Here is a 20,582-nt window from a genome sequence, read left to right on the forward strand (position 1 = left end):
ATCACAAATAAAAATTAAAGCATTGGACAAGTCTCCCCACTCCACGCAGTTGTATGTTTCACTAGGCCATTTCCAGGACAGAACAAAACACGCTGGGTGGGCAGATATATACATGCCAAACTGTCCTATCTGAACAGACTACAAGGGAGCACTCCACATCTGCTCAAGCATTTCTAGAAGTACTTTTTTCCTGCAGCTCCTTTGATGAGGTACTTTACAAACTGAAAAAACGTACAAAAGAAAACAAAAGTTAAGGCAAACAAACAGCATCTCATTTGCTAATAGTTGAAAGATCTTAGTTTGCTTTCCAAATATTTAAACATCTCCAGCATCAAAACAAATCCTCCCACAATGAACAGAAAACATTATTGATCCAAAGCTACCCATCCATAGAACTGATCCCCAGCTAAACAAAACACAGCATTACACCAGCAGGTAACTGGCTCCATCTTCCTAAAAAGAGGCTCCGAGACAAGAATTCGACCACATGCGCTTAGAAGTACACAGAAAAAGGTTGTTACTGAGGATGGTCATTCAAGACAGAAGCTGCAAGCTTAGATGTCTTGGCTTCAAATCATGACACGCACAAGAACATGTGAAAACTATAAACTGCTTCAAAACACAGTTCTATTTTAACATCCTCAGAGGTCGAGCTATCCCCTGCTGCTGCTTTATGAACTCCATTTTCCTTCCATCCAGAACAGCACTGTGTTACAGTGACCCAATGGTGCACATCGTAATGAAGATTTTCCAGATGCAGGGGTACGTTGGCTGTGTTATTTAACACATTAATGCCCCCAGCAGTTCAGTTCAGGTTCCGCCAGGCAGATCTGTGAGCAGATCCATGGAAGAAACAGAATGGCAGAGGTTGCCATGGGAACACGGTACAACTACACACATCTCCATGGCAACCAGGCCTCCCTGGAATACTAAAGAGTGCCCATGGCAACACAAAGCACACGACAAGATGTCTGGAGACCAATACTTCATGTATCATTTATAACAAAGGCTATAAATATATTTGTACATTTCCTGTGTGAGATTTGAAGGGTTTGGAGCTCTGCAAAATGTTACAGCTGCAGCGGTCATGCAAAGCATCAAAACTGTACAGCCATGGCTGAAATGGAAAATCCTATTTCAAGGCAACGCTAAGGATGGTGTTCAATTTCACAAACAAAAAACATGGGGCAGGCACACACAAAGAGAGCATCATCTTGCACATAAGCACTGTTGTCAACCTGTAACACATCACAGTTACCTGCACACAATGCTCTGTGTATTGTAGGATCAGCAAAAAGGAGCTGCTCCTCCCCGCACAGAGCACAGCTCTGTTTTCCATATGGCAACTGCTGCAATTCATGTTCCAAGGTCAGGAAGCATTGCTTTGGCATTCAGAGAGGACTCATGGCAAGGATTCCTGTCACTTCTTAAGAACGCTCCAGCACCTCAGTGCCTTTGGGTTATTTATTCATAGATAAGGGACCCACAGTTGAAAGTTGCATATCACCTGAATCAAATGTTTTGTGATAAAAATGATCACTTAAGTGATATTCAGCGTAACTGTATTTTAAAATAGTCTCTCTAAAGCAGAACTTCAGGACACTTCCCAGATCGTTTTGCACATATCACCAGAAATCAAATACGCTTTCAGGCATCCTGTCAGCAACCGCCTTTCCTTTAAAAGAGGAGTGGCACTACAGAAAAGCTGTGCTGCACATCCCAGGAGTACGCTCAGATGTAGCAAGCCCAATCAAGAGACAAAAACATTCTTTGTCACAGAGAACATCCCAGGGAACACAAGTGTCAGGAATTCCAGCTTGTATCAGCAGCTGATGTTAAAAAAAGCAGCTGTTTTAAGGTTTTTCCCTTATATTTTTGTTCTGATAACGTAGGACTCCTTGCATGAGCCCCTACTATCAACTATAAAATCCGATACTAGATATAATTTTTTCTACCTCAACAGCCATGCAAAAGCATCCAAAAGATGACCTGCAACATGTTCCAGGTATAAATGGATCAGTGGCTGCATTTCCTAAATGACAGAGCAATGATGTCACCAACGTGGGATAAAGAAATCTGCCTCGTGCAAGGTATTTCACAGCAGCCTCACAGTTGCAGAGCTTCTCAGGTGTCAGATTCTCACTACTACAGAATGACTGCAACAGCTGGTGCCACCCTAGCAGTAGAACACCCAAACCACTGTCCCTCCAGCAAAACACTCCAAGCATAGACGAGGCAGCTCCACGTGACAAAAGTTACCTTTCTGACCTAGATCAGATGCATCAGTTGCATTCAGCCATCTTTCCAAAGAGGCCAGAAGGAACTACAAGCACACTTACTCATGAATTCCCCACTGCGGGGTACCAGGAGAGGTCTGTGTTCACTAATACAGAAGTCACAGAAGCAAGTCATTCTATGGTTTGCTGCAGGAATTAAACTGCATCAGCTAAACTGGAAAGACTTTTTTCATCTGAAGCCAAGTGTTAAGAGCTCTTAGCAACAGCATATTCTACAACACGGAGCTAACCCAGGCCAATATGCAAGAATTAGCTTTTCTGCTTCCAAATGCTCCTGCTGCAGCCACAATGCATTGAATACATGCATACAAACAATATTAAATCAACATAATCACATCCAGCATTATCAGATTAGTGCAAGCACCAGCTATGATTACATTACCACTTTACTGTGGTTGCAGAACCACGATAATTGGCACGCTCAGAGAGACCTGAAAAAAACACTGGGGATAAAATGGCAATACAAATGCAGACCGTAGCCCTGGTATTGAATTTAGGATCAGTTTCCTTAAAACAATTTCTCAAGACAAAAGAGCTCACTGAATTAAATGAACATTTTAGTTTCAAAAGCTTCAATTAGTATAGTCTAAGTAACAACAACTACAAAAAAAAGAGAAAAGGAAGGAGGGAGAGGGAGGGAGAGAGAGCAAGGCAAACTGCTTTTTAAGCAGCTTAACAGACTGCAGATTAACAAATTGCTTCACCAAGCAATAAGTGTATCCCATGGCAGACTTACCAACAACAATTTTCTCCATAGAGGAGCAGGACTTGCATTACTGCTGTGACAACACAAAGCATTATGCAATGTAAAATTGGTCATCTTGGGTCTAACCTGGTTGCTCAGCACCAAATTCAGTTGTTTTTAACTATTTTAAGTGGTATTTCAAATTATTTTATGTACTAAGTACTACAAGAGCCAATATACAAACCATCCTTCTGTCAGCACCAAGTGATCAAGTTTAAATAGAAACAATCAAAAATTAGATTTACTAGATTTACACTAAATTTTAAGAATACAGAGCAGCACACCGTGTGTACACCAAATTCTAAAGTCTAGTTTTTAACTTCAATCTCTACTTTTCCCTTAATATTTTGCTGCTGTTTTGTGTACATGGTTTTATTCCTTGTTTTTTCCCTCCTCAAGATGAAAATTGTTACTCTTGTTCTCTTGTACTCCTATTTCTTTGGGACTGCTTTATATTACAAGGAGTCACGTTAGATGGATAGTTCAGCATTATTGCCTGCTAAGAAAAACAATGCTGAGTTGGGTCTGTGGTTGGCAATTGCAATTACTAATTTTTAAAAAAGACAAAAGGCATTCGCTTACTAGGATGTTTCATGCCATTTGCTAGTAAATAAAGATACCTGTTTTTGGCTGTTTTTAAAGTAACAGATGATACCATGGGCCACAAAGTGACCAGCTATATAGCACCATGTACTACTGTTCATTTCGGGTCTTGCATGTTAAGAATGTTAGGAACTTGTTTGAGAATTCACTTGGGCCACATACATGCAAAGGCTGCTTCTGTGAAATGCCTATTGCCAAGCCAAGCCTATTGCATCTGCTTATCACTTCTCTCACACAGCAGGGCACGCACACATAAATCAGCCTTATAAAATACCCTCGACACAACTGGAGCGGGACACTCTGTAGGTTTTTCTGCTTTGCTCTAGCAAAAGCAAGGAGGAACCTATATTATACAAAAAAAACAACAGTCCCTACACTTCAGCAGTTGAAGATGACAGTTAGGAAAGCAGGGCGAATTAACCAGATGCCATCTCCTGAAGACAGCAGATAAGTGTCTGCATAATTCTTCCTCTACATAACTGAGCTGATTTTAATAACGATTTAAAAGGTCTCATGTCGTCCAGGAAGCTGTGGGATGTCCCATATAAGACAGGCATGAATATCTGTCCCAATCAGTTTAAGCTATTAGAACCTTAAATCTTCTTAATCACTTCACCTTTATTCTTTTTGTTTGTGAAGCATTTACCACTGCATTTTATTTTTTCTTAGATTGTTTATTTTATATACCTAGTTTGTGACAACCTCCTACATTTCTCCTGCTCTCATTCCATAGCTACTGAATAGATGTCATACATCAGAGACCTGTCATGAATGTAAAAGGCATCACTTGAGACCTGCTAAACTGATTAAATGCTGAAAGAAAAGATCAATTACCAGAGAAAGGCAAGTTAAGGGAAACATACATAACATGCTGCAGAAAGAATGAAGAATTAACACTGCCTCTACTTAGAGGCAATCTATACCACTAGAAAACAGGAAGAGGTGGTATTTCTTAGAAGCATATAGAATTTAGAAACGCTTTCTTCATTGCAGATAAGGCGCAACCGTCTTAGATGAAGATGGTAATGCAAGAGCAATACATTTACAAACTAAATTTCTCAGAAGAAAGAGGAAGAGATAAGACATCAGAATAGATATAATAGATGAGCTTTCATTCTTTACAGCGTTTCATTCAACAGCTATCCATTAGGATGTTAAAAACCTATTGCCATGCATTTCAGATAAAAGGCATTCACTTCCAAATGCTGCTGCTTAAATTCACGCAACTAGAAGCATATGAAACACAAAGCTAGAATCCTTTTGAGCATAGAGTTGGCCAGTTCAGCAAAGCACATAGGAGCATATATATGGGAATAGCACTCAGAGGTGCATGCTTTAGAGAAGCAGTTTCATTACCTTTCAGACAAGATGTACAGTAAAACAGGATACAAAAAGCACACCATTATTAAACATAGCAAAAGCCAAACTCAAAACCTATGATTATCAAGCTATTCAATCAAAGGGATATTCCTGACGCCAACAGCATTTAACAAAATTTTGATCCTCTCCGAATCTCTTCTTCAAACAACTGTATTACCAAGATATGTATTTAACTATCTACAAATGTTAAAAGTAGAGATGTGCAGTCATCTGAGCACACAGCCACAAGCCAGGGAAGGGATTTAATTTCACATGCTATGGTTGTGCAACTGCAGGGCCTGAAGGCCATCTACCGGCCGATCTGAGATTTTCTCTTACCCTTTCATTACTGGGTGATGGGCTGGCGTGGGAGGATGCAAATACATTTTAATTAATCATACTGTGACTAAAAACACCGGGTAGCATTCATTGTATGCTTTGTCACAGGTAGGTATATGTTTAAACCAAGTCTATGTGCTTGCTTAGCATTTTGGTAGAACAAGAATTCCACATAACTGTGGAAATGACAATGGCTTACTGTTCTGCTCCTATGGTTTCCTCTTAATATTCAATGAAGAAATTATTCCTTCCCCTACACTTTCCATTAGTTTCCTAAAGATACCAGCTGCAGGGCCACCGCGTAGTTATGAGCTTCACCAATAAGCCAAGGAGGTATTACCCCTTCATTAAACTAAACGGTGGGAGAAAAGTAGACAGACGTGTTTCATGCAACCAAAGTCTTGTAGTCTCACATATTATAAAAGTCAAAGTTAAACAAGTTAATTTAAAAAAAAGTCTTGTATACTTTGAACCAACTCTTGCTGCTCCAACAAAATCACTGTAATTACAACCAGCACCCACCCCTCAGCAGCTCCAGGACTAAAGCTGCTTGTCCTCAACTCCAGGATATTTCTTTGGACAAAACTGTCTGGTATTCCCATCATAAACAGAAATGTTTGCTGTACACCAACATATAACAGTAATATTTAGCAAACTTGCACTGCAACAATATAAAAGTATGCCACGTGACCTGTAAAGCTCCTGTTGCAGACACTGAGGGACTGACCATATTGGCAAATAAAATCCATAGCCCAGACAAGAGATATACAGGAAGATTTGTTTTAAAATGTTAAAAATTGAGTGAGTCTGTAGCTACATGTTCCATCTTCACAATGAAGTTGTAGAAGAGGTAAAATATACTACAATGCTTAAAAAATGCATTAAGTACAAATAACTGTGACGTGGTGCTCAGGGCAAATTGCAGTACCTTCCTGGAAATTAATATGCACCTTTGTAGTCATTGTTTGACCTGAGTAAGTGAAACGTGGCAAAATAATACCACACAGCAATGGCTGGAAGAGAGTGATGGAATGGGTGACTGCTTCTAGCAAACATGCAGGAAATTAAATGTTTCCTTCCTCTCTTCCCCAAAATGGTTCAGGTGTGTTCATGGAGCATAACTTACAGGAAGCAGTAAAGCAGCAAAGATGCTAAGAGGAGAGCATGAACACTGAAGCAAGTCAGAATTATTCACAAAAGTGAAAATAAGGAGAAAAAAAAAGAAGGAATGAGCTCAGTTTCTGCTGAATAACAGGAATTTATCTGCACAAGTAAGAATTCTTATCTTTGCAGAAAAAGAAAACAGAATAAGAGGGATTAAATATCTTTATCCAAGCATTAACATTAGATAATTCATTGGCAATAAAGAAATCCTAAGCATAATTGCACTACATATGGTGCGTTCTCTCTCATGCACTGGAACTGACAGTTCAAGGCATTATACTTTAGAGTCATACACAAATGCTCAAGTTTTAAGAGAAGCTCTTCTGCATTCACTGTCCCTTATTGGTCTGTCCACACACCTCATGCTTTTCAGAAAGCATCATGAACTAAACCCACACAACAACAGGAAATTAATATTTCTTTATATAAAAACACAAGCAAGGTTGGAAAAGCCCTCTAGTTCTACCACCAGTTACATTGGAGAAGAAGCCAACCCCCTCCTCACCACAGTCTTCCCTCTAGTAGCTGTACAGAGTGATGAGGTCGACCTTCAGCCCCCTCTTCTCCAGATTGATGCACCCTAGTTCCTTCAGCCACTCCCTTTAAGAGATGTGATCCAGACCCATCACAGTTTTGTTGCCCTACTCTGGACAACCTCCAGGTCCTCAGTGTCTTTCTTGCAATGAGGGGCCCCAAAAGCTGAATGCAGTACTCAAGGTGTGACCTCACCAGAGCCAAGTACAGGGAGACTCTCACCTCCCTGCTCCTGCTGCCAACACTATCTCTGATACAAGCCAGGATGCCATTGGCCTTCATGGCCACCCAGGCATACTGCTAGCTCCCGTTCAACTGAGCATAGAGCAACACCCCCAAGTCCTTTTTTTCCTTAAGAGCTCTACACATAGCTCTGCTAAAGAAGAAAGCCATGTATAAGGAACAAAAATCATCACATCATACACAGAGGTAACAGAGTTCACTGTTTTTGGAATGGAGTTTGATCATTGAGCTTGCCAAACTGAATAAGGCTGTTGGCCATTATCAAGTCATGTTTTTGTAAGTTTATTGGAGACTTTCCCATGGGTTTTGAAAGAACAAGTCTTTCAACTGAAAAACGGTATGAAAGACTTTGAAGTCAACACATTTTTAGTTATACTATTAAAGACTACAAAATACAGTTTGCCTCTCCCTGCTTTCTTTTCCCCACTAAAGGCAAAGGAAATGCACCATTATCAAGTGGAATAAACCAGAACTTGATACAGTTGAGGTCAGTCAAGAACAAAGTGACTGATTTCAGTGAAGGTTAATGACTGATTTCAGTGAAGGTTAAAAATATAACACTCAGGTCATCATGCAGCAAGTTTTGTTTGCTGTGATTGTGTAAGCACATACCAGACAGTGGAATAGAGCCGAATGTCCAAAAGCATATGCTTAATGTTAATGTCTTAGGATCAGTTCCAAATTCCTATTACAGTAAAACTGTCTCTGCTGATTGCTATTCTCCAAGACCTTTCTTGCTTGCAACTATTAGCAAGTTAAATTCTACTTCCATTAAAATTAAGTCTTCAGAATAACATTATCACTGATGTATTCACAGCCTTTACAAGATGTGTACTAGATTTTGGGCATATTTGTTGACACACTTTACAAAGAAGGATTAAATTCAAATACAGCTGTTATGAAAATAGAACTTTGGTTATTTGTTTCACAATACTGAGCTGCCTTACACTAAACTAGCAAACTGCAATCTTATTGCAACTCTTAACCCCTATGCTAGCAATCAAGACAAGACATTTTTGACCTAACACAAGCTACAATCATTTTGAACTGGAAGCCATCTACATTCAATTCAGATACAAGCCCCTTTAAAAAGGCATGGGAGCACTGCTCTGAGAGCATTCAGCTCAGCCTCACCAAGACTGTTAACAACATGAGATGAAGTCAGTCATTACTTTTGAAAAAACATTTGAAAGCTGTAACTAAGGGCTGAAGGTCTGACCCAGCAAAGCACTGAGGACTCAAGTCAAAGCCAGTGAGGTACAGGAGTGTATGCATGCTTAGCAGAACCTAGACCCAACTGGTTTACGTGAAAGGCACTTGGAGATACCTGAATCTTTGTAACACTGCAACAATTTCACTCTGACAAATCTCTCTCATGAGTTTATCATAGAACTAGAGGGGGGAAAAAAAAAAAAAGATTTTACAGTAATCAACTTCCACAGCATGCTTGAGTAACAGGCATTTCCATTAAACACTTTTATGGTGTAGTTCCCAAACATTTTAGCTCTAAATGCTTCCTTAAGCATATGGATTACGTTTCACATTTGATACAATGAAGTACCTGGAATGATTCGTTTTCTAATTAAATATGAAGAAAGAAAACAGCTAATTCTGAACCTACTACAGAAAAAAAAGACAAATTTCATACCTCAATTTCTTTTCATATTATGTGTATTAAAGGGTCAATGTCTAAATACTACTAAAATGCTACTTTTATGTAAACACATTATAGAATAGGTCATGGAATTAACCTCATTGTTTGCAACCACCATCCATGCCCTTATCTACACAGAAACTTAATTCAATACCACACTAATTTTAACAGTGCCATAGTTCAAGAGGGAAGTGTTTTTCTTTTCCATTCTATTCTGAAAGGGTTATGTGACCTTTGCGCATCGACTTCAAAAGAACATTTGTTTTAAGAACTCACCTGAGGAACAACGCAAAGCCACCCTACTCCCCATGTTCTTATTCCAGGAGCTCAGGGTTTTCATTTGGGTGAAAACTTGTATGCTACTGCAACACCAGCACGTTATTTCAGTTTTAAGACAAAGAGTAGAAAGAGAAGCTAAAAGTTTAAATCAATACAATACTTCTGTTAATGAAGCATAGCTTATTTTTCCCCCTCCAGTGGTTGCACAGATGGAAAGGGTAATTCTAATGACAACAGTGCCTAACAAGTACAGAAAGCTATACAGTAATGAAAATCAAGTCACAGATAAAGCTGAAGAACTAGAAAATATTTAACACCGGGCTTCTAGAGGGTTTCCAGGGCAACAGCTGCCACATTAAATAAGACAAAAAGCACATTTAGTTGAATTGCTCAATACATACGTAATATCTTACTGACCATTTACAATACAGTATTTAAATAAGGCTTCTGAATCCAAGCATAGGCAAAAAACAAAAAAATCGATCTAAGAATTTAAGTATCCATTTGATAGAAAGGTTACAAAAACAGTTTAAACAATCATTTAACCAAGAAAGCTTTGGCATCACTTTGATCTACCAGAGATCTAGTAGGGACTTGCCTTATGCAAATTTGTCATTTCAGTTCTAAAAGGCTCACAGCTGGGAAACCAACTAAATGAGTTGAACAGAAATTGCCTGAGGCACAAACTCTTTACCACAAATTCCTCTTGAATGATAACAAATCTGTAAGCCTAGAAGACAAGATGAAGCTCTTGTGTTTTTAAGAGCTGTGTATACAAAAACAATGAATACTCCTATATTATATAAAATGTCTTGGTTTACCAAACATTTTTGTAGTTAACTTTTAACCTCCTTTGCAAACTGACACCACTAAAACACACCAACAAAACACCACCTCAGTGCATCGACTATCAATAATAAACCCAAGCCCAACACCTTCAGAATTTAAAGTATCACACTTAATACTTGTTGTGGCAAATGGCCACAAAATTGATTGCAACTGCACTTCTCAGTTAATGGCTATTTGTCTTAAAAATTAAATAAGACAACAAAAATCTCACTTTCCTTTCAGCTCTTTCCAAGTGCTGAAGCATATTTTAATTCCATCTTCTAAGGAGGAGATTCATAGAGTGGTTTGGGTTGGAAAGGACCTTAGAGATCATCCAGTTACAGTCTCCCTGTCATGGGCAGGAACACCTTCCACAAGGCTTAATGTGGGATCCAACCTGGCCTTGAACACTGCCAGGGATGAGAAATCCACAACTGCCCAAGGAAGGCTGCTCCAGTGCTCCACAACACCTGCAGGAAAGAATTTCTTCCAATCTAAAACTACTCTTTCAATTTAGACTTGTACCAATTATCCTATCACTTCACTCCTGATAAAGAATCCCTCTCTAGCTTTCCTGGGCTGAAAGGCTTCATCAGGCACCCAGCAAGAATATTTGATATCACAAAAAAATTGTATGTGAGCACAACTGATGTTCCCAAGCCTCCAGTTTGGCCTAAGATGCAGGCAGAGTAACCAGCACAATAGCATATTCCTGGTGTGCATTCAAAGGATTCTGACCAATATTTGAAGCAATCCGAGGCCATTCTTTAAACATCTAAACCTGAATCAGCAGTCACTTACCACTGTTCAGTTTTCTCACACTGTAAAACCACTTACCTAATTGTATAGTACAAATAAAGCCAAGAAAACAAAATTCTCTGGAAACACCAAACAAAAATAAATCAAGATTAACATGGACTTGTGTGGAACAGAAGCAACAGATGACAGGGAGCAGGAAGTAACAAGTAAGGAACTGCAAGTGTAGTGAGGAAAGCATTACACCTAACAGGGCTGATCTCCAGATATTTGTGACAAAGCATGGTCAGCCACCCAGAGGAAGAGGTCTGGCAACTTCTACACCAACAGGGCTAAAGGAAGAAAAGTCTACAGAGATAGGAGGACGAAGATCCACCTACTTCTGTAGGTATGAAGATCCTATGTTGTTTTTTTGTCCTGTTTATCTTGTATCCTGCTTAAGCCTTAACACTATGCAATGTTTCCACTGAGCACAAGGTGCTAATAACCATGTAATGTCTAAAAGGGAAAAAACCTCTGTGGTTCTTTAATGTGCTTTGCATCTTTAAGCAAAGAGCTACCGAGCCAGCTCTCAACTTTTTTTTTTGTAAACTTTAACAAAGGTTTGTGCTGCAGCATTTTATGAGCATGTGACTCAATTAAGTCATTCTGTGTACTCCAGAACTTACCTCATCTGTGCCTCAGTCCCACACATTCTCTGATGCGCAGCAACACCGCTAAGCTCACACCACTGTGGAGGAACTGGAACTGCAAATTTGTTGAAGCCCCTTTTTCTGCTCATGCGTTTTCACGAAGCTTATGGAAAATTAACTTGGGCTGTTTCTGCTTTGTGAAATTTAACTGAAAGCAGCCAAGTAATTCGAGACAGCTGAGTATCAGTAAGGAGAGGTTAACTGAAAGGATTACTGTGGGAAAACCCAGCTGAAGTGTATGTTCTCTCACCAAAAACATTGTCAACTCACAGCAGAGTTCCATATTTAATAGGTCAAGCAGTATCGCTTTTAGCAGATGAAAATATCTTAGTGATTTGACTATGATCTTTCTCTCAACTAGCAGCAACCCCTATATGATTCTGCTTACAGAGCTGCTGCATGCTGCTTTAGGATCCAGGCTTCTTACCATGCTTGGCTCTGCCCACAGTTTTCATCTCACAGTATCACAGAATTGTAGGAGTTGGAAGGGACCTCTAGGAATCACTGAGTCCAAACCCCCTGCCAAAGCAGCTCCCTAGCCCAGATTGCACAGGTAGGCATCCAGGTGGGTCTCTGATGACTCCAGAGAAGGAAACTCTACCACTTCCCTGGGCAACCTGTGCTGCGTCACCTGCACTTTGATGAAGTTCCCAAACATCTGTGAGGAAGTTCCTATGCTTCAGTTTGTGGGCCTTGTCCTATCACTACACATGGCTGAAAACAGTCTGACCTCATCCCTTTGCCTCTCACTCCATAGATATTTATAGACATGGATCAGATCCCCTCCTAAGTCTTATTTTTTTCCAAGGCTGAACAGACCCAGGTGTCTCAGCCTTTCCTCATAAGGGAGGTGTTCCACACCCTCATCTCTTCTCAAGCTGCCAGCTCCTTCCCAAGCACTTACAAACCAGCAGGGGCAGTGAAAATGAGAAACTGCAGAGAAGCAGTAGCAGTTGCGCACTGCTCTTCTTGCCCCAGCCTGCGCTGCCTGCAGCTGCTGCTTCCCCACCAAGCTGCTGCCAGAACAGCCAGTCAGCCAGACACACAGACAGCTGGGACAGAAGCAGCCACAGACAGCTTTCCCTCACCAGCATCCTCATGGAAGAGTAGCACTGAAACAAAATGAAGATGCACACGTAGCACAACAAATTGCATCTGCTACATGAATCCATACATTGGTCAAGCACTGATTTCAGTGCTGATCCAATTATAAGAAAACAAAATAATAGCTCTTCAGCTAAACACTGAAGCCCAAAAAGCTACAAATCTCACTCCTCCTCTAACAGCTTCATTGCTTTCCCAAAACATCTCAGCAATATAATCTGTTTACACCTCAGAGGCAAGAGCATACAATAGGTATGGAGATCTCATTTTAACGACAGCAGAAAAGTAATTACTATGAACTTCCCACCTCCCACCTGCAATTCCTCCCCAAAAGGAAAAGCTGCAAAGCAAAATAGTGATTTAGCTGAATGGCTGCTTCTTGGCACTCCAACAACCAATTAAGTACACATGTAAAACAGTCCCCACGCATTCTTAAGTACCAACAAAACTGACAACAATAGGAGGAACTTGTAATTTCCTAGTCCTGGAGTTGGTCAACCCTCTACCTCTTTTGTCATTTATGCTTTGGGAAAAAGAAAAATAAAAGAATGAAAGTTCTTCCCTTCCATTCTCTGCTGGAGAGATTTTATAGCATTAGCAAAGGGAGAAATTTGAAATTTACATTACTTAGCCAAAACATTTTTTTCAGTAGCAGAGCAAAGGCCCTATTACTACGTGAATTTGGCAGTAATTTGGGTTTAAGTTTCAGCTTTGAAACTTCAGTTTTTTGAATCTTACACAGAAACCTCCAGGAAAATGTCGATTCCACAAAGCTGCTGGATCTGACTCAGGAATACATGGGGATGTTGTACTGGGGAAAAATTCATCAGGTGGTATAGGCCAACAGTAAGTTTAGATATTGTCAGCTGCCTACCTGAAAAAGGACTAGAAGCAAAAATATCTGCACAATATTACTGTTAGTTGCTTGGCCGTTATTTTATGCCATTATTTCTGCCAGGGAGCAGAAAACGCATAGATATTTGTATTAAGGATGCTGCAGCTGCAGTGCTGAAGCAGCCCAGAGCCCATTTATTACACAAGTGGAAAACGGAGCAAACACTCCAGGGCTCTGAGTAGCTATTAAGGAAGCAATAGAGTAAAATTTAGATCATGCATTCAGATTTGTTGTTGCTCAAAAAAAAAAAAAAAAAAAGAAAGTTTTTCTGAATGAGTATTTACCCTGCAGATTTTTGGTTTCTTGACATACTTTCCTAAATACTGTCCTGCAAGAATGCTTACAGCTCTGCAGTTGTTAATCCACACAAATTCCTATAGGCAAGTGGTCACACCCACTAGATTTATAGAAAGATACAGCTAATGTTATCAATAGATTCCTAAAGTATTTGCATTTCTAGCTCCTTTCCACATTCAGTTCCTGCTTGCTCACTTCTAAGAACTAGCCCCCAGATTTTATGACTAAAAACAATTAGCCTAAATAAATTAATGGGGACACAAGAAAATCTGGCACAGAAATGTGCACCAGTTTATTTTTCTTCCACAATAGCCAATTATTGGAAGACCAACTTGACAAGTACAGTATTCTTTTGTGTTACTCCTGGTTCCTGCAATGGCTTTTCATGCAGCTGTTGGAGGGAACTGTCAGCTCAATCGGGAAACAGAGATTCAACACAAAAACAAATCAGATTAACTCAAGATCCAAGCAGAGTTAAGCAGCTTAAGGCCAAACTTTTGAATTTTAGATAAAGTAGTTGTCATCTTTGCAGCTTCTGCACACAAAATAATTCATTTTCTGACTTAAGCAACCTTCCCTCACTGATAAGTGATGAGCATTTCCCAGAATACCAAGATACAAGAAAAGCAAAGTACTTCTTACTTTGCTTTTACTGTTTTGGTGGCATAGGACAAGACTACTTCATTTGAGCAAAGAAAATAGTTTTGGAAACAACATTGAGAGAAATAATACACAAGATCACTAGACACTGAAACACGCAGACTACTTACGTTCCCATTCTTGCATAAAGGTCCAAGCTACAGAAGAGCCATTTAACCCTCTGACACAAAAGAATAAATGAAAGTATATAGAAACACCATAAGAAGAGTCTGAAGGAAGAATGCTCTTGGAAGTGACCTCAGATTATCCAGGTGTGCAGGAGAAAGCCAAGCTGTGAGTAGAAAAAAGTATTTCATAGACTCAAGTCTAGCTGCAACAGGACTGTACTTACCATGCAAAGTTTCCACTGCTTTTCTTAGGACATGCTGAGTACCAGTAACATCCTAAACTAATACCTTCAGGATGCTTGCTATAGGAGACAAATTACACCAGCCTAAAGGTAGGACGCTCATGGTCACAAACAGCTCAGGTGAATCCTCAAACCTTAACTCTGCCACAATTGCAGAGTAGCCTGTACTTCTCATCTCTCAGAACACAGGGTATTAAAGTCACATTTTTGGTTTTGTTCCTCTGAAGAATTTTGAGGGGTACCAATACTACAGAGATCCTCAAGAATCCTGTAGAGACTGGGCAAATATATAACATGCCAAAAGCACTTGTTTAAACCTGACACTTGTCCATAACTACTGGGGTAGGAGGACAATCAACAAGGAGAACACCTAGGATGTCTGAAGCTTATACACATAAGATCCACAAACCAGAAACTGTGTGCGTGTTCTCTAATTTCATATATGATCTGAATTTCAAAAACTGATTTAACTTGCTCGTCTGGAGAAGCACAAGGAAAAAGCCATTTATATACAACTACAAATTGGAGAACGTTCTGCTAGTAATAAAACAGGTCATGTAATACACGTTTCTTCCATTTCAAAGCATCCAGAGTCCGATGAAGATTAATATTACAATGCTACCCTCTTCAATTTGGTTTTCTACTGAACATACAATTTTCTACTTGGCCAATCATTTAAATATGATTATGAAACAAGACTACACACCACTGAATCTCAATTGAGGAACAGAGCTCATTTATTAGACGTTAACCACGTCAAAGAAATAAAAGCAGATAAAAAGCAGTGTTTTACTGCTTATGAGTATCAAAACAAGATGAGGATTTTTTGCCCTCAGGTTAAGGCAGAGCATCAGGAAAAGGGAAAAAAACTAAAAATGATGTGTTGGACTCATTTTTATCTTTAGTTAAATTACCAACTACAGTCATTTATTAGGAACAACCAATGAGTTTGAATACAGTTTTACAAGTCCTTATGCCCCAGTAAGATGCACATTTTGAAAAGGTTAACTAATACAACGCTATCTGATTCCTTCTCTTCAAACCTCAATATCTACTTCCAAGAAAAAAAAAATATTTTTTAAATTAGCAGTTGTGTAGTTCAGAGGCCTTTCCATGTTTAATAAAAAGATGTGCTCATTAGTGGGTATTCCCATGAGCTTACTGTCCTTCTAAACTACTGCGTATCAATATACAAATACCCATTTATCAGATGTCTGAAACAATAAGGGCATTGATGCTTATTATCAAGCAAACAATCATTAACTGGAAAAGTTAATTAAAATAGGAAAGAAAGCATTCTTAAGACTTGTATCCCTGTTTCTTGCTGGACTGTCTGGTTATGCTAGATATAATGCTAAATAAGAAAGTGCCAGTACACATGTTCTTTTGATGAGTGCCAAAATAATCATGAAAAAAAGGCAGAAATAAGCTTCAGCACTTGATGGCATCATTGCAAACCTCAGAGCCAGAAGTGCCAAATACATAGGAAAACCAAGTATTTCTTCCTAACCTAAGCTAGTGCTGCCACCAGTCCTCTCTGGCTTTGCACCCATGACAAAATTTGATCACACAGCAGTTCCAGAAAGCAGAAATCATTCATGTCAGTAATCAGAGGTCCCACAGAACCCTGAGGGCATGAGGGAATAAAAGTAAACAAATACAACATACTGAAGATCTCAGAGAAGAGAATGATGGCGTTAGCTTTCACTACCTGTACTTTTTTTTTGAAGGGGATTTGGTAGGCATGGGAATGCGCAGGTAGTTCCACACCGACACAAGTCTTCTATTGCACTAAAGTCGGGGGCATCCCCAGTAAGATAGCTTCACAGATAGCTTTCCTTTCACATCAGCATTTGAACTCAACAATTACATTTTTTTTGTGTGTTTACTCAAGGACAGAGAGGAGAACATCAAGTAATGCAAGTTTTAAATCATTATCTACCTAATGACTATGAAAGAAAAACAAACAAACAAAAGATGCTGAAGTGGAGAAGGTTAACATAACATCAGTCACAAAGAGACCCACCCCAGCACCCATAATCAGCTTCAAGAATTCTATCCATCTCAGCAGCCTTTGAGCCCGAGCCTTATTTGCCATGGGTCATTAAATACAAAGCTATTTCTTGAATCTGTATGACCAGCTTTCAGCTCCAGATTAACTGTAATCACGGTCAGGCACATTTAGGAACACAGCAGAAATAATAACACCTGCAACCAAACAGTGAAAACCCACACTCATCTGCCATGCCAGCCTGGTCAGACAGTAGCTGGGTAGGACGAGATGGACTCTGCCCAAACTGGCAGCTGAACATAGGACCTAACAGAGCTGCTATGGAGGAAATACCCAGAACTGCAGCAAGTACAGGTGGCAGACAGGAAAGTCACAGGCTCTCTTCCATCCTGCCCTCTGCTGAGTGTCTCCCATAGGCCACTCTCCATGCACCCCCTGCCTTCATACACTAATCCACCCCAAAATTCCAGGTTGAGATTCCTGCAAGGTGGCTGACAAAAACACAAGCCAATAAAAGACAGATGAGCAGCTATGGTTGGAATTTCAGGCACCAAAAGTATTACAGTTGATGTAATCTGTCCGCTGAGGTTCCCCACCAGCATTACCACCCTGGTAATCCAGTCACGTGTACTAACTGGTTATCTGTTCCCTCTGTTTTGTGTCACCATGATGTTTTCTTCTTACCTAAGTTCATTAGAAGAAATCTCATAAACCTATAAATCAAAAAGTTGCTGTGGAAAAATAATGCTTTCCATTAATTTCCATGAAAACTGCAACAAATACAAAGAACATAATAACACACATATGGAGAAAATTTTCAGCTACAAAACACTTTTTCAACAGTCACTGCCAGTAGCTGTGCATATTTGCTAGCGATCAAAAAGAGCCTGCATGCCATGCTCATAAAAATCTACACCAGTGGAGCTGTTCTGCAATCACTGTTGCTGTTGCTACTGCTGACATGCAGCACTCACTGTGCTCACAGACACTGGTTGATCTCCATAAAAGTGCAGCAAACATCAATGAATGTCAATAGGTGCCAACATTTCCACATGAAGAAATTCAATAACACATCTTTGCATCTTCACTTCCGCATCAGATCCTTTTTGTCATACTGCCCCTCTGCTGCCATACATCACACATCAACAACATGTAGCAAAATATTAGTGGGAAGGTTCAATATCAGACCACCAACATCCACCTCTGACATCATCAGAAGGCAATAATTTCAGAGCAGCTCTTGTAAACTACATAAATCAATCAATTGTTCCTATAAAATACACATCAATTCTAGAATTCCAGATACATCACATAAGCTGTCAGTTCTGGATAGCATCATCATTGTTTTGCATGGTCCTTATGTGACCTAAATTAGAATTCTATAACAGAAATATACAGCCTCGTGGTCTGTTATTGTAATGAGCTACATTTCTTCCAAATGTGGTGATAGCCTCTGCCATTCAGCACCTATGAGAAGCAGAACCAGTGCCTGGCTCTGCACACACAATGGCCAGTGCCAATTACACTTCCCCAACCAAAGGCTATGATCCCATTAAAAACAGATACTCCACTTCCCCACAGAATCACTTTCCTAAGAAATAACACTTTATTTTGGCCAAGGCAAACTACCATACACTGCAGTAATCACATCACATCATCTTTCCATCACAAAGAGACATAAAAATTTGACAATTTTTTTATTTCGTGGTTTTGTTAATATTGTTCTAAATAAATTTCCTGAATAAAATTCATCTTAATACATGGATACACCTCCACACAGGTCAATCTGTTGGGATATTCCACTTAAAAACATTAACATATATCAGCACTTCCCAAGGTTCTTAGTCTGACACTCCTATTTTCTGATTACAGAGCACTGCATGTAATTTTCACTGACCAGCAAACCCAGTGAGGAATTCAAGTGACAAGTATGGCTGGATTTGCTGCACTTACACCAACAACAGCTGTCACAAAAACAAGAAAATAGGAGTTTTACACATTAAAAAATAATCAAGTGGTTTATTTACATGGGTATTGACAGTTCTCCCCCAGTACTAGCATCCTTCTTGCAGAAAATCTAGCGTGCTTATTATGCTCAACTGACAAAATCACCTGCATCATTTGGAAGCAGCACAAAAATAACCTGATGATGAAATTACAGGTGTCTGAGATAACTACTGCTCTTCTATTAAAGCAATCTTAACAGTATCCCTTCATTTGCTTACAATGGACCAGTTTTATTAGCTGCAGCGAAGGCAGAACATAAAAAGAAAGATTAACTTGGGTTTTTTTAGTAAAAAAAAAAAGCTTTGCCATTTTATTTGGGTGCCTTCTTAAAGATAACACTTAAGTAAATTTTACCGCCTGAAACGTTCAATCTATATACTAGACATACAACAGAGATCCTGTTTTTAAGTACATTTCTCATAAATGCCTAAACTTCACAATAACTACCTGATATGCTTTACTCCCTCCTCCCCCACATGTCTGAGCTCAGCATGAGGATATTCTGCACGCTTTTGATTTATAAGCTTTGAATCACCGTTGAATATTGTATTTCAGTTTGATCAAGGGAATCTTCTACTAAAAGAGCTTGTTAGTTAACATGCTCTTTAGGAAGACAGGCACATTAAAGGCAAGGGAAAGACACCACAGAAAACATGCATTTCATTAGAATTATGATGACAGCAATAAATGCAACACAGAATGAAAAGTGCCTAATCAGTTCAGAAGCATGTTGTTACCCTCTCAAATCACCATAGCTATCAATTCAAATTGCTTAAAACTATCTGGTCTAATGCAGTTACAAAACAAAGAACACCTGACTTTGAAAGCAGTTTTTATTTAGTCAGTCAAACACCAAAAAAAAAAAGAAACTCGGTTGCTTGCATCCTATAAGACCAAAGCTTTCACAGACAAAGCTTTAAACTTGTAGCATCTGAAAACAAAGCGCAAACAAACTGGGGTAAAAGAACTGCATAAATAAGCAACAGCCTTAAATAAGCAAGCAAGGGACAAGGCAGATAACTCCTAAAGGGCAATTATGGAGCACACTGCTTACAATCATAATTCGCTTAGAAGCTGTTTCTTTAATATCATACTTCTTGATGAGCATATGAGCATTAATAAAGTATGAAAATACTAACTTGCCCGAAATACTAGCAAAAAAAGCTGGGAGCTGGACTACTGGCCAGATGAGAGAGAGAGAAATATCTGGGAGAGCAAATGCTAGCAGCCCAAAATTCCACTGTCCTCTCCCACAGGAGTGCGGTGGATTGATATTCACTGAGAGCTGCTGATGGTGATGGAGAAGGGCAGGAGGAATGTTAACAATCCTCCCCTTTTGACCCACATCAAGGCTGAGATCACAAAGAGGCTTTGCAGGGGCAGAGTGTGGAAAGAAATCCAGGCCACACACAGGAACTGTGCAAAAGAAACAAGCTGGCTCATGCGCATGCTCCCCCTCATCTTCTCCTGCTTTAAAAACACAAGAATAACAAACCAACCAACCCAGTTAGTAGAGTGGACCGTAACTCTGACCTTTATAATGAAACCACTGCTTTTTCCTCATACGATTGGATAGAAAAGATTTCATTTAGCACTTAGTGATACACCCACTGCTACAGCCCAGACTTTCCCAGCCACGAAACTAAACCCACACCAGTTGTTACCATTCCATGCAGCACATTTCTAAGTGGGAGATGGTGTTGAGGAGATCTTGCTTTTTTTCTTATGTACTCTGACCTGCTCCTACCTTCCCACCAAGGGGGCTG

The 20,582-nt window shown here is 39.6% G+C and overlaps 1 long non-coding RNA gene across 2 annotated transcripts in view; it reads right to left on the reverse strand.

The window, feature by feature from the left end:
• LOC136055160 (uncharacterized) overlaps window positions 1–20,582 on the reverse strand; it is a 47,186-nt gene that overhangs the window by 21,426 nt on the left and 5,178 nt on the right. The window contains exon 1 of one of the 2 annotated variants that reach the window (XR_010622811.1): window positions 9,215–9,329. The exons of the other annotated variant lie outside the window; for it this stretch is intronic. This is a non-coding gene — a long non-coding RNA (uncharacterized LOC136055160). Of the gene's footprint in view, window positions 1–9,214; window positions 9,330–20,582 lie in introns of those variants that run through there. 2 annotated transcript variants of the gene reach the window in all.

The sequence above is a fragment of the Cyrtonyx montezumae genome, unplaced genomic scaffold (genome assembly GCF_038088225.1).
Source record: "Cyrtonyx montezumae isolate F1298 unplaced genomic scaffold, pur_monq_1.0 scaffold_4, whole genome shotgun sequence".
Classification (NCBI taxonomy): Eukaryota; Metazoa; Chordata; class Aves; order Galliformes; family Odontophoridae; genus Cyrtonyx; species Cyrtonyx montezumae.